At 41.4% G+C, this 13,214-nt stretch overlaps 1 long non-coding RNA gene across 3 annotated transcripts in view; it reads left to right on the top strand.

Annotated features, from left to right (window-relative positions):
- LOC115830898 overlaps positions 1-13,214 on the top strand; it is a 45,008-nt gene that overhangs the window by 14,305 nt on the left and 17,489 nt on the right. The window contains exon 1 of one of the 3 annotated variants that reach the window (XR_004026434.1): positions 9,384-9,633. The exons of the other annotated variants lie outside the window; for them this stretch is intronic. This is a non-coding gene — a long non-coding RNA (uncharacterized LOC115830898). Of the gene's footprint in view, positions 1-9,383; positions 9,634-13,214 lie in introns of those variants that run through there. 3 annotated transcript variants of the gene reach the window in all.

Here is a 13,214-nt window from a genome sequence, read left to right as displayed (position 1 = left end):
AAACCAGGGATCACCTAACACTCGCTGGTGTGTGTTTGTTTCAATCCCCAGATATATTTTAAGAGATTTTAAAACATTATTTGTTATTGTGGAATAGCTAATAGATTCTGTATGGTTGCTGCTGAATCTTTTTATTTCTTTGAGAAAGTAGGAGAAAAACCACACTGTTTTGAAAAACATGTTTTAAAAATAATTTTATAGATTGCAGATTTTGTAAATGATCATGTTAATTGTTGGGAGGGGGTTCCCAACCTTGTTAATGTCCTCTTAGCATTAAGCTTTTGTTCCCCAGTATTGAATATGTCATTTTCTCCCACAGACTGCATTTCTAGGGGTATAATTGCTGTCTCCATGTAAAAGACAACTCATGTGCATAAATTTCCACTCGCTGAAACAAGACTCTGCCTCCCCTCATTTTAATGCAGATGTGATCCAGGGGGTAGAGTTACACTTACTTCCCCAAGCAAATGAAACAGATTACACATTAAATATTGTCTTTGGAACCAGGTGCACAGAAACAACCAATTACCTAGACAGCTCATCAAGGCCTGATATGTTTACCACATTGTTTTTGTTTTCTCTTTAAACATTTGGCAAATTATTCTGAGGCTTTCATTTCTCTATAATGAACAGAATATGTTTATTAATAAAGGCCCCCTTTGTGTGATTCACTAACAGTTGACTCACAAAAGCCTTTAAAACCATGTTTGAAAGTTTCTGAACTGAACTTGAGTTCCTGTGAAGACAAAGCCTCATTACTACAAAGAAGATACTCTTCTGGTTCTTCTTGGCTAAATAATTGATATCTAAAATGATTTAAAGGAGGGAAAGGGTCATTAATTTGTGAAGAAGAGAGAGACAGTGGGGAATGCATCTGTTCCCCCTTTAGATATGTTTTCATTGTTTGTAAAGGACAGTATCTATATAAATTTATGAGATTTTGGCCACTGTCAATTATATAATCTTGAATTTTTATGCATATCATTGTTTCTTTAGGGATTTTAATTGGCCTAAAATGCAGATGAACTCAAGAGCTCTTTCAAAACTTGTTTCTGTTATTCTAAGAGACTTTTACCACTTCCTGAGGAGGTGCTTTTTCAGATTGCCACAAAGTCATTAACCTCCCAAAGAATGAGAATAATAAGTGGAGTGGCAGGGCCCCAAAGATGTAGTTGGTGCAAACTATCAGGAATGCTGGAGGCCAGGGCTTTGCGGTGGAGATGCCTGACAGTGAGCTGATGGAGGGAGGGTTGGCAATGGGGAACAGGGAAATGGTATCAGAGACCCCTTGGAAAGACTTCATGGTAAATGGCTTGGAGATGAAGCATCTGCTCGTTGAGTGGTTAAGCAGGACTGGCTTGCTGATAGAATCCCAAGCCCATAAACCATTTATCCTCGTAGCTTCCTTTCAAAGTTGGGGGAGCTCTAAGAAAAGTAGGTAAAAATGTACAACAGAAAAAAATTCTGTATGTGTGTGTGCCGGATGGGGCCAGGGGAGAAATGGATTGTAAGACTTTTGGTTATCTGTTGTTATTTTTTAGAGTTTTTTATAGAGAGAGTTGGAAAAGGGTATTGCTGTGTTATTTTTTAGAGTTTTTTACAGAGAGAGTTGGAGAAGGGTATTGCTGTGTTGCTCAAGCTGGTCTTAACTCCTGGCCTCAAGTGATCCTCTCATCTCAGCCTCCCAAGTAGCTGGGATTACAGGCACAAGCCACCATGCCCAGCCCTTTGTTTTTCTTTTTGGTAAAGCAATTTAAGACATTCTAGAGAGGATGAAACTTAAATGTGAGAGTAGAAGAAGACCTTGAAATCATCAAGAATACTGCAAGTTATTCTCGTACATTGTGGTCAAAGCGTAAGTTGATACAAGGTCCGTGGAAGGCAATTTTATATTCTCTTGCAAAATTATAAATTCACATACACTTTGACCTTGGAATTTCATTCTAGGAATATTTCCTACACATATACTCACCCAATTCTGAAATGACAGATGTAGGAGGTTTTCTTTGCAGCACTATATATAAAAGCAAAAGATTGAAAACAACCTGCCTATCAATAGGATATTGAGTCAGTAAATTATAAAACATTCTTACAATGGAACACTATGAAGCTGCTTTTTAAAAATAATAATAATAATAAAGTTGTTTTCAATGTATCAATATGAACTGAGCTCCTCAATTAGCAGTAAGTAGGAAAATGAATCCTGCAAGGTTCAGCAAAATAGATCGTATGCTACCATATGCTATCATTTAAATAAAAAAAGAGATATACGTCTATGTTGGGTAGTATAATTGGACACAAATCCTCAGAAATGGATGGGGCTTTGAACAACGAGAAGGAAGGAAAGGACAGGGCAAGATGTTTCACTGTTTTGAACAGAAAAAAAGACTATGTGAACAAATTACCTATTCAAAAATTGAAAAGAAGAAAAGGTTGTAGGGTCTGGAGCGAGGCAGTCCTGGTTCTATATACTAGTTCTAGCACCTCTATATATTTATGTATATATTATTATTATTTCGAGATGGAGTCTCCCTGTGTTTCCCAGGCAAAGCTTGAATTCCTAGGCTCAACCAGTCCACCCACCTCAGCCTTGTGAGTAGCTGGGACTACAGGCACGTGCCACCATGCCCATCTGGTTCTAGCACTTTCCGACACCATAACCTCAGAGTCCTTTTCTGTAAAGTGGAGTAGATAATATTACCTGCCTCATGAGTGAGAAGGCATGCATATAGCATGCAGCGGAGGTGGCACAGTGCCTGGGTCCAGTAGATGCCAGGCATTACCATGATCTTTCTGATTAGTATTATCACCAACCTTCTCATAAATAACTGAGTACTTGAAGAACAGTGTGCAGTATCATGGTGGGAGTTATGGAAGTGATTACTTAAAATTTTTCAGCTCCAAAGACATATGCTGAAGGAATCAATATCATCAGAAGCATGTACAGAACCCCATGTCTGCACCTAGTGCTCTTCTCTGCAGAAGTAACAAACAAGCACCCCCACTGAATTTCATATCATGTACCTCTCTTTCCAAGTTCTGATGTGGGAAGTGGAAAGATGCTGATTGGTCTGGCTTGGGGCAGGTGCCTGTCTCTGGACAAGTGAGAAAGAAATAGCAGTGCTCACAGGTACAAGCCGTTGAAGTGAGGATGAGCAGCTATCAGTGGATAAGGAGGTGAACTGGGCAAACACAGCAACTGGGCCCAGCTACTGACATTTTTGTAGTATCTCTGTTTTGGAAAAGGCAAAAGTGGGGAGGTGGATGGGGGGTAGATATTTTCTGTACTATCTACATGATCCCAGGCAGCAGGCTGGGTGGTGCCTGCAGTGAGGGAAGATGCTGTTTCTTGCAGAAATGTAGTAGGTGTGGCTTAAAGCCTCAGCTGCTGGCTGGCCTGTGAGCTTAAGAAAGCAGAGAAGCAAGTGGACACAACCTTGAATGCACCTGAAACTTCCAGAAGCCCACAGCTGCACTCCAAATGTTCCTGAAAACCCAGAAATTCTATGTAAGTTTGTCTGTATATGGGAATATACATTTTTCCAGGGAAACCCATAACTTTCATCAGATTCTCAAAGAAGGCTGCTATCCATTAAGGATTCTGAGCCCCTGCTAGACCAACAATGATAGCATATGCCATGACCCAAGGATTATGATTAATCCATCCCTAGAATGAGAGGCCCATACCATAAAATAAAGCTTTCCATGAAACATAAAGAATAAAAGAACTACTGCCTTGATATAGTTGCTTTTTAAGCACCCATTCTTATACTCTCTGTTTTGCCATATTCACTTGTATTATTTACTGAATATTCCTCTTTAAATTTGTTCACTTTTTAAACTTACATGCCCAGTTTAGCCTCTTCTTAAGCAAAAATAATTGTGAAATCAGGGGTATATTTTGCTATTGCCAGTTTTCTTCCTAATGTAGATTAGAAGAAATTTATTACTATTAAAATTTAAAAATGTTTGTATCATTTCCAAAATTATTTAATGCATACAACAGAGATGGGCTTATGGCACTCAGGAAAACACTGTCTCTAAATATTCCTAAAATTCACTTCGGGCATCCCTTTCATAGAGAAGGAACCTGAGGCAGGAGACAATTAATGTAACTTATTAGAGATTCTAAGCAAATGTGGAAAAACTTTGTCAGGTATTGGGCAACATTGTTCCTACTAATGACTCAGCCCTACGCTTATTTTATTGCAGACAGTTTAAAGAGATGTTTTAATGTTCTCACGTTTCCCCACTACCCCATAAAGAGAACCAACTAGATGAGAGTAAAAACTTGATCGATTTAATACTCTGGTAATGATCCCAGCAACTAAGGAAGGGGGCTATAGGGGGGAAAGCCAGCGAGTTTCTTTCTACTCAAATTCCATCTCATTTTTATTTTCTCTTAATGTTTTTTTGAATCCCAAGTTCCAAAACCTGTCCCCTATTATGCAGTGCAAACGAGAACAGATGGGGAAAAGTTATGTTGGAAAGGGCTTTGGAGGGCCACAGAGAAGAGAAATATGACTACTCAATGTGTCACACACCAACTTGCAGCTGCCACCAGCCCTTCCACACAACGAGCTGCGTATGGAACCAGCCCGGGTGCTCAGGAGGAGCGAGCTTACTGCAGGAAGGGAGCGCAATTAGAGAACATTCGCTTTACTTGTGTTTCCTTGAAAATATGAATAAAGAGCATAGCAGCAGCACAGCCAACAAAAGAGAAATAAATCCAAAGGCTAGCCTGGCAAATGGTTAGCTGTACCTCAGAGTTTCCCAAATGTTAACCGATCATCAGCTTTCTTCAGCCTTTTTATTTCAGAGAAATGCCTTTTCATGTCTCAAAGTCACCATTCAGTTCTTCTCTCTGTCTAGGAATTATTATTCTAGAAAGGTCATACTAGCTTACATGCATGATGTGGCCTTCCAACCAGTATTTTTCAGTATTCATAGGGCACTTATGAGTTCACTAAATATTTCAAGTGTGAGGCAGGTGACCTGGTTTTAAATGGCAACTCTGCCAGTTACTAGCTGTGAGGCTTCAGGCAAGTCACCTAGCTTCTCTGAGCCTGTAGTACATCCTGTCTAAAACAGAGCTCGCTTGACTGACTTACCTTCAAGGCTTTTTGTATTCAAGGTAATGTGTATAAATGTCTGACACAAGAGCAATGTTTAATATATAAAAACTATTATTACTGTGATTATCAGAAAGCACAGAAAATGTTATTCTCTTTTCTTTGACTACGATATAAAGATACTAAGAATATATATAATACCATATATGTAAAGATAAATTACATATATTTGGCTAGGAATCCCTAAGAATCTATGCTGAAAGAAATTGTAAGGTTAATGTGGTTTAAATTATTTGATTCAAATAGTGATTCAGGTCATATAGACAGTATCTTTGAACAAATATCAGTGTTGTAAACAGTTGTGTTATTAAGTCCCGTGAGGACTTCCTCTGAAATTGTGCCTGTCTTTGTAGAAGGAGTATGCAGGAATTTTTCTATCAAGGAAATACTGTTTTTCTTCCCAGGGTAATTTATAAATTACCTAGATCAAAATCTTTACGGGAGCATGTTAAAATGCAGTTTCCAGGGCCCATCTCAGACTGTATTTTCAGCATCTCTAAGGCATATAGTTCAGGGATCTGCATTTTATTTAAAAACAACTGGTAATTCCTAAGCACACTGACGTTTGAGCACCACTTCCTTAAGGAATGGAGATAGTGATAATTCTAATTCTGAGAGTTTTTCAGCTACCTTCCTTCTTTCACCACACACACTTAGGCCCAGAGATACAACAACTGCTAGTGAGACAAAAAGGTTGGAATCTGGTAGATTTAGCTTCTCTCCCCCACAACCTCTGTTCTCTGTCTAGTTAAGGCTAGACTATTCTACTCATACCCTCCTTGTCCATAGAAGACATTAGCTTGACTATAGTTTGTTCTAAATGGGTGGCCACACATCCCAGTGTGCCCAGCACAATTATTAATAGCACTCTTTTTCATCTCAAAGGTGTCCCAGTTTGGATGATAGATTATATACCATTACCCTAGGCCTAGAAGACATTTGACTAACACGTGTAGGACATGAATGAGGACTGGCAACATTTCTAAGATATGTTATTCATGAGTATGGGGAAATATACCCAGATACCATTGACAACAATGAGAAATGCTTTGGGAAGTGACATAGGAATGATTAGAGAAAATTATACTCTCAAGTTATCCCATAAATTGGCAGCAAGAAAGGCAGGACATGGACAAACTAGGAAGTCTAGACAGGTTAATATCTCCTCTCTCACCAAGCAACTGGCCCCCCTCCCCCCACCAAAAAAAGCATGAATTTCGGCACCGCACAGAGTTAGTTATTTTCCTCCTTTCTGCTTAATGGCTATGATTTTGGGCAAGTTATTGAGTATCTCTGAACCTCACTCTACTCATGCGTTAAAAAGATAATAAGGCTTACTTCGGTTTCGGGGAGTTAATGAAATATATGTGTAAACCAGCTGGCACTGTGATTAGTGCTCAAAGACGGCAGTTCCACCATTATTCTTTCCATCATGGCCACTCTGCACTATAGTTTCACCAGAGTCACATGACTTTTAAAATAAAGTGTTCTTGTGAGAGGAGCCATGGGGAGGTTGTGGAAATGGGAATTGATTCTTGGGTTTAAAGACTTTTGTTTGTTTGTTTTTGTTTTTGAGAGAAGGTCTTGCTCTGTTGCCTAGGCTAGAGTGCAGTGGTATGATCATAGCCCACTGCAGCCTCAACCTCCCACGCTCAAGCAATCCTCCCACCTCAGCCTTCTGAGTAGCTGGGACTACATGTGCACCACGCCCAGCTAATTTTTGTATTTTTTGTACAGACGGGGTTTCACCACATTGCCCAGGCTGGTCTTGAGCTCCTGGACTCAACCAATCCGCCTGCCTCAGCCTCTCAAAGTGCTGGGCTTGCAGGCATGAGCCACCATGTCTGGTCTTTCTCTTTCTGTCTTTCTTGCTTGCTTGCTTGCTTGCTTTCTTCCTTTCACTGCTTCTCTTTTTTTTTTTTTTTTTTTGACAAACTCAGTCATAAAGTCTTTGGTGAATGAAAAAGCAAGTGAAAGACTAAAGGGAAGAGCAGTAACTGAAAAACAGGTGCCATGGTGCACGCTTGTAGTTCAAGCTACTTGGGAGGCTGAGATGGGAGGATTGCATGGACCCAGGAGTTCGAGGCTGCAGTGAACGATGAAAAAAAAAAAGACACTGAAGATGGATCAGAAATGGCAGATTTATAGACCTATGTGAGGCAAAAGAAGAATGGAAAGAAAAGGAAGGAAGGAGGCCGGGCACGGTGGCTCATGCCTGTAATCCCAGCACTTTAGGAGGCCGAGGCCGGTGGATCATGAGGTCAGGAGATCGAGACCATCCTGGCTAACATGGTGAAACCCCGTCTGTACTAAAAATACAAAAAATTAGTTGGGTATGTTGGTAGCGCCTGTAATCCCAGCTACTCGGGAGGCTGAGGCAGGAGAATCGCTTGAACCCGGGAGGCGGGGCTTACAGTGAACCAAGATTGCGCCACTGCACTCCAGTCTGGGTGACAGAGTGAGACTCCCTCTCAAAAAGGGAAAGGGAAAGTGAAGGGAAGGGAGGGAGGAAGGGAAGGGGGAGAGGAAGGAAGGAAGGAAGGGAGGAAGGGAGGGAGGGAGGGAGGGAGGGAGGAGAAGGAAGGAAAGAAGATAAAAAAAGAGATGATGAGCTGTAATCTCTAGTCAACAAAACCTGACTAGAACTTCTATAAAGGGTCCTGCAGGTTTTTTGAGGAGTATGGGTCAGGTGGGGAGTAGCCCATCCTATGGAAACGATACTACTGTTCATATAACTGTTGCCTCTCAGCCATCTAGACTGCTGTTTGGGTGGGCGGGATGGAGAAATACTATTCTGTTAAAACTAAGAGCTTTGAAGTGGAGACAAACACAATCTGGTAGTATTACAGAGGCATTATTCACCCTGATGACTCACACTCTGGCTCCCACACAGCAGAGGCAAGAAGTAACATTAGTGACCTTGAAGATGTTGGCCAAGTATAGACCCAGCCTTAAAACCTGAGTTTTCAAATGAACACGTGTGTGTGTGTGTGTGTGTGTGTGTGTGTGTGTGTGTGTGTAGAGAGAGAGAGAGAAAGAGAGACTAAGAGAATACATGTTAAAGAGAATGTATGGTGAACAATTCTAAAAACCAGTATAAAAACTTCATATTGAAACAGCTAACTCAACTAAATAATAAGTACTTACAAGGAAATAATCATTATGTGAGTGGGTCTCAGCTCAAAGCATTGATAAAGTTGTTCAGAGCGAGAACATTTAAAATCATCATTGTTAGTGAGGAGGTAAATAGGAAATCCAGTCCCTATTCCTGGGCTCAAATCTCCCTCATCATTTCCATTCATCATGACTCTTTATGAATCCAGTTTGCTGAAAGTAATGTTTTCTGTGTTCCCAACCACACACTGCTCTATGTTCGGAGCCCTACAGACAAAATTCAAACAGATGCAGTCCCCAGGCCTTTGACAACATGCAATAGAAAGCAGACAATAATAAAAGAATGCATCGGAACCTACAGATGTGCAGGCAGCTGCACAAATGGCAAACAGAGTCATGACCTTAGACCAGATGGTCCCTGTGGCTTAGTAAAAAATTATCAACATAGAACCCAGGCACAGTTTCGGTTGACAGAGATAGCTAGTTCCTGGAATTGTATATTGAAACCTCAAAGAAAAATAAAAGCAAAACCAACCATGAAGTCATTTAAAGCTGACGAGAAGAGAGAACTTTAGGAGTTATGTACTAAACAGCTAGAATAGAAAGGGTTTCCAGTTACTGAGTTTGCCACATGGAAAAACCAGGGGATGATAGTGGAGCACACCACTGTAAACAGTGAAGAATCTCACTGGTCACCATGTTTGCATGGACAAAAGAAGAGGACTGGATTGCAAGGGCTGTAGAGGATGGCTTAAATGTAGACTTGAGACAACTGTACTCAGAGTTTGTTTCTCATTGAAGTTTCCAAAGGTTTTATGCTTATGTTTTGGGTTATATTCATCCCTCAGCATTTCTCTTTTTTTTTTTTTTTTTTTTTTTTTGAGACAGAATCTCGCTCTGTTACCAGGCTGGAGTGCAGTGGGGCAATCCCGGCTCACTGCAACCTCCGCCTCCCAGGTTCAAGCAATTCTCCTACCTCAGCCTCCCAAGTAGCTGGGACTACAGGCACATGCCACAATGCCCAGGTAATTTTTGCATTTTTAGTAGAGACAGGGTTTCACCATCTTGGCCAGGATGGTCTCGATCTCTTGACCTCGTGATCTGCCCGCCTCGGCCTCCCAAAGTGCTGAAATTACAGGCGTGAGCCACTGCACCCAGCCCTATTTTTTTTTTAAAGTGTTCTTTTCGTGGGTGCATATAATAGTTACAGGAAGTAAGGTGTGGTTTACTCAGAATTCATAGCTATAATTAAAACAACAACAACAAAAAACCTCTTAGGATCTTTTCTCTGCAATTAACAGGAGCCCAATTCAAAATAGCCTAAGGAGAAAAGAGACTATCGTAAGAAAATCCACGTGTTTCCCAGACTCCAAGAACTGGAATGTAGGTGGGTCGCATTTAACCACACTTAAATACCACAAGCACTCTCTGTCCATCTTTGTTTTGCCAGTCAGCTTCCTTCTTTGCTTGCTGCCAGCTAACCTGCTGTAGTGTTCATGCGTGCACATGGGAAACACAACAGCCAATAGCACACATCTTTATGTTTCTTCCTTTTCAAACAGCCGCAAAGACTGACCTGAGTCTTAGTCTAATTCCAAACTCCTGGGAAAGGGTTAAGATTGATCCCGTTTGGGTCAGGTAGCCACCCCTGAATGAATTAATGGTAGCCACTGGGTCACAATGTATTAACTCAGCTCCCATCGCTGCCATATTTGTAAACACGTGGAGGGGACAGTTCCTAGGAAAGAATAGTACTGACTAGACAAAGGGTATTTATGTATCAAGATGCTTTGGGCTGGGTATTTATTATGTCACATAACAAAAAGTCTCGCCTGAAATTTAGTGAGTCTGAGATTCAAGTCAATGCAATTTAACCAGTACTTATTGAGCACCACCTAAGTGCCAGGCACTGTTTTTGGTGCTGGTGATGTATGAGTGAATAAAGCAGGCAATAATCTCTGCCTTCAGGGAGCTTATATTCTATGGTTGGTTAATTCAGTGACTCAGCAGCATTAACAAGTTCTCAGATTTTTTGTTTGTTTGTTTTAACCCTGCCAACCCCAGCAAGTCTAACAATCCCTGACAAAACGAATTGAACCAAGACACATAAAGTTTTAGTGACTTACCTAAGGTCACACAAGAGCCTATGAAGGAAACATGAGACCAGACTCTTAACTGAAATACAGTGCTGGTTTTTTGGCTCTGGGGCTGGAGAAGGACCCAGCTTTCCTGAAGCACGTGGCTACCTGATGCCTGAACAAAATCAGGGGTCTATGACCCAAGAATAGGTGGGGATGGCTTCTAGAGGGGACACTACCATGACTTCTATAGCCTGCTGCACTGGGACCAATGTATCTTTAAATCTGAGAATTGACTGAGTTGGTGAAAACCACTTTATTTATAGTTAGAAGCTCTCCCTGAGGTCGTGGTTAGGAGATCAGGATAGAATTGGAGGTGGCTTACGCAGAATATAAGGGGCTTGTAAATGAAGGTTTCTATTTGCAAAGATGTTGATCAGCACAGAAGGGATAGAGCTGATGGTTACAGCAGGGGGCAGTCTCCTAAACCACAGAAAAGGCACTTTGATATAGCAGAAAGTATATGAAGTCTAGAATTTCAAGACTGTGGGTATCAATCCCTATAATGTAAGTTAGAAAATTCTTAAGCTATGTTGGGGTATCATTTTAGCAGAGGTTGAGGAAAATTGTCTTCATTTGACTTTAACCAGGAAAGGTGCTTTTGGATCCCACATTGGCAAACCTGCTATAGCTGATTACCATTCAGTGGTGGAAACTAGAAACTTCTGGAAAGAAAAGGTATAAATTTAAACAGAATTTCTATAAATCTGAATAATGTAGAAAGAAGAGGAGGAGGAATCATAGATAATCACTCCTATGAAATACAAACTAGAGATATAACATCCTATATAAAGAGAACAATAATAAATCTTTGTATTAAGAAACAAGGAAATCGCTGGGCGCAGTGGCTCACGCCTGTAATCCCAGCACCTTGGGAGGCTAAGGCGAGTGGATCACCTGAGGTCAGGAAGTCGAGACCAGCCTGGCCCACATGGTGAAACCCCGCTTCTACTAAAAATACAAAAATTAGCCAGGCATGCTGGCAGGCCCCTATAATCCCAGCTGCTCGGGAGGCTGAGGCAGGAGAATCGCTTGAACATGGGAGGCAGAAGTTGCAATGAGCCAAGATCGCGCCATTGCACTCCACCCTGGGTAACAGAGCAAGACTCCATCTGAAAAACAAAAAACAAAAAAGAAACACGAAACAAGGAAATCATCAAGAATGCTGATAAATACACAGATAGGACTTTGATTGAATTTGCTTTTTTTGTTTGTTTGTTTTAAGACACGAGCAAGTGATCCTCCCACCTCCGCCTCCCAAGTAGCTGGGGATAACAGGCTCACACTGCTACGCTGGCAAATTTTTTATTTTTTAGTAGAGATAGAGTTTCACCATGTTGCCCAGGCTGGTCTCAAATGCCTGGTTTCAAGGGATCCGCCTGCCTTGGCCTCCCAAAGTGCTGGGATTACAGGCGTGAACCACTGCACATGGCCTATGTTTGCAATGTTTTATTTCATAAACTGAGTGGTGGGCACATGAGTGTGTGTTTCATTATTCTCTATGCTTTTTTTTTTCCCTGGAATATTTCATTTAAAAAAAACAAGCTTGGTATCATTTTGCCTTTTTGGAATCTGTCATTTGTAGTTTGATGCATTGTCATTAGTGAGTGGGGAGGTGCAGAAGAGGAACTGAGTTCTGATGTCTTCTTCCTTCCAGAAGGAAGGACCAGATCTGAGATCTTAGATCATCAAGAATATTCCTCATATCATGTTTGTGGTCATGGCACTACCCTCCCCTCCCTTTCTCCTGCCCCCTCGCAGTTTTCTTTCCTTTACATTCGGGAACTCAGTTACATCCTACAATTTGCCACTGCCCCAGTTGCACCAAGGAGTGGGTGTAGTAGAAATTCAGTATCCACTGGTATGTGTCATTGTTCCTGAGTCAACTTTGCTTTTCAAAAACACAATATGTTATTAAACAAAATCTCTCCTCTGTTCTGAACAACAGACTAGCAGTTGGGTTTTTTAATATATACTTAAGAAAAGTATACATGCTTAGTCCACTCGAAGGCTAATCACCTGCCAGGGTTTATTGGGAGTTGCTAGGGTGGGTCCCACCTGGGTCCCACCCACCCCTCACCACCAATTCTTGAGTCACACAATGGCAACATTTTGCTATAAAAATGCTAACTTCTCTTCTGTTGTACTTCTGCTGTTATTCAAAAACAGCCAAATGGATGTTATTGAAATCCGGTCCCAAGAAAGGTTGAAATTGCTCCCCAGCTGGGCCTGAGACCCTGTGTGCCAAATTTCAGCCTAAAGAGAATTCTTATATTTGAGTCACTCCGAGCAGCTGAAAATATGAGGTTTGGGGTGGAAATGCTAACAGACTCTTAACTATCATTTTGCAAACCATGTGATTATAACACAATGCAACCCCCCTCTGGAGCAGCTCTCTGGCAAAAGCAACAGAAACAAGACGTCTGGGCCCGAAAGTTCTGCCTTTACAAGCTTCTGCTGGGCTAGCAGCAGGCAGGGGAAGCCTGGTGATGCCATTGTCGACATTGCTGTTCTAACTGACGTTAAAAGATGGGCCTCATTGGTGAATTTCTGTTAAATAGCATGAGTGTGTACAGCTCATTCCTTCACAGGGTGCCTTGGAACGCAAGTTTATGGTCACCCTTGCCTGTTCTGGAAGTGTTATCACCAACACAGTGCTTGATTCCAACCAGACACGAATTGTTTGCCACCTCTAGTCCCATTGGCTTAGTCACACTCGCTCCCATTCCAACTTGGCAAAAATGCCTGCACTGCTTGGCCACTTGCTTCTATCATCTGGCATTTAGATGTGGGCTGAATCTCTCCTCAGTAACATTCGGGGCCACAGAGA

Source organism: Nomascus leucogenys, chromosome 17, assembly GCF_006542625.1.
Source record: "Nomascus leucogenys isolate Asia chromosome 17, Asia_NLE_v1, whole genome shotgun sequence".
NCBI lineage: Eukaryota > Metazoa > Chordata > Mammalia > Primates > Hylobatidae > Nomascus > Nomascus leucogenys.
The sequence above is the reverse complement of the archived record's forward strand: the minus strand, read 5'-3'. Positions and strand labels throughout refer to the sequence as shown.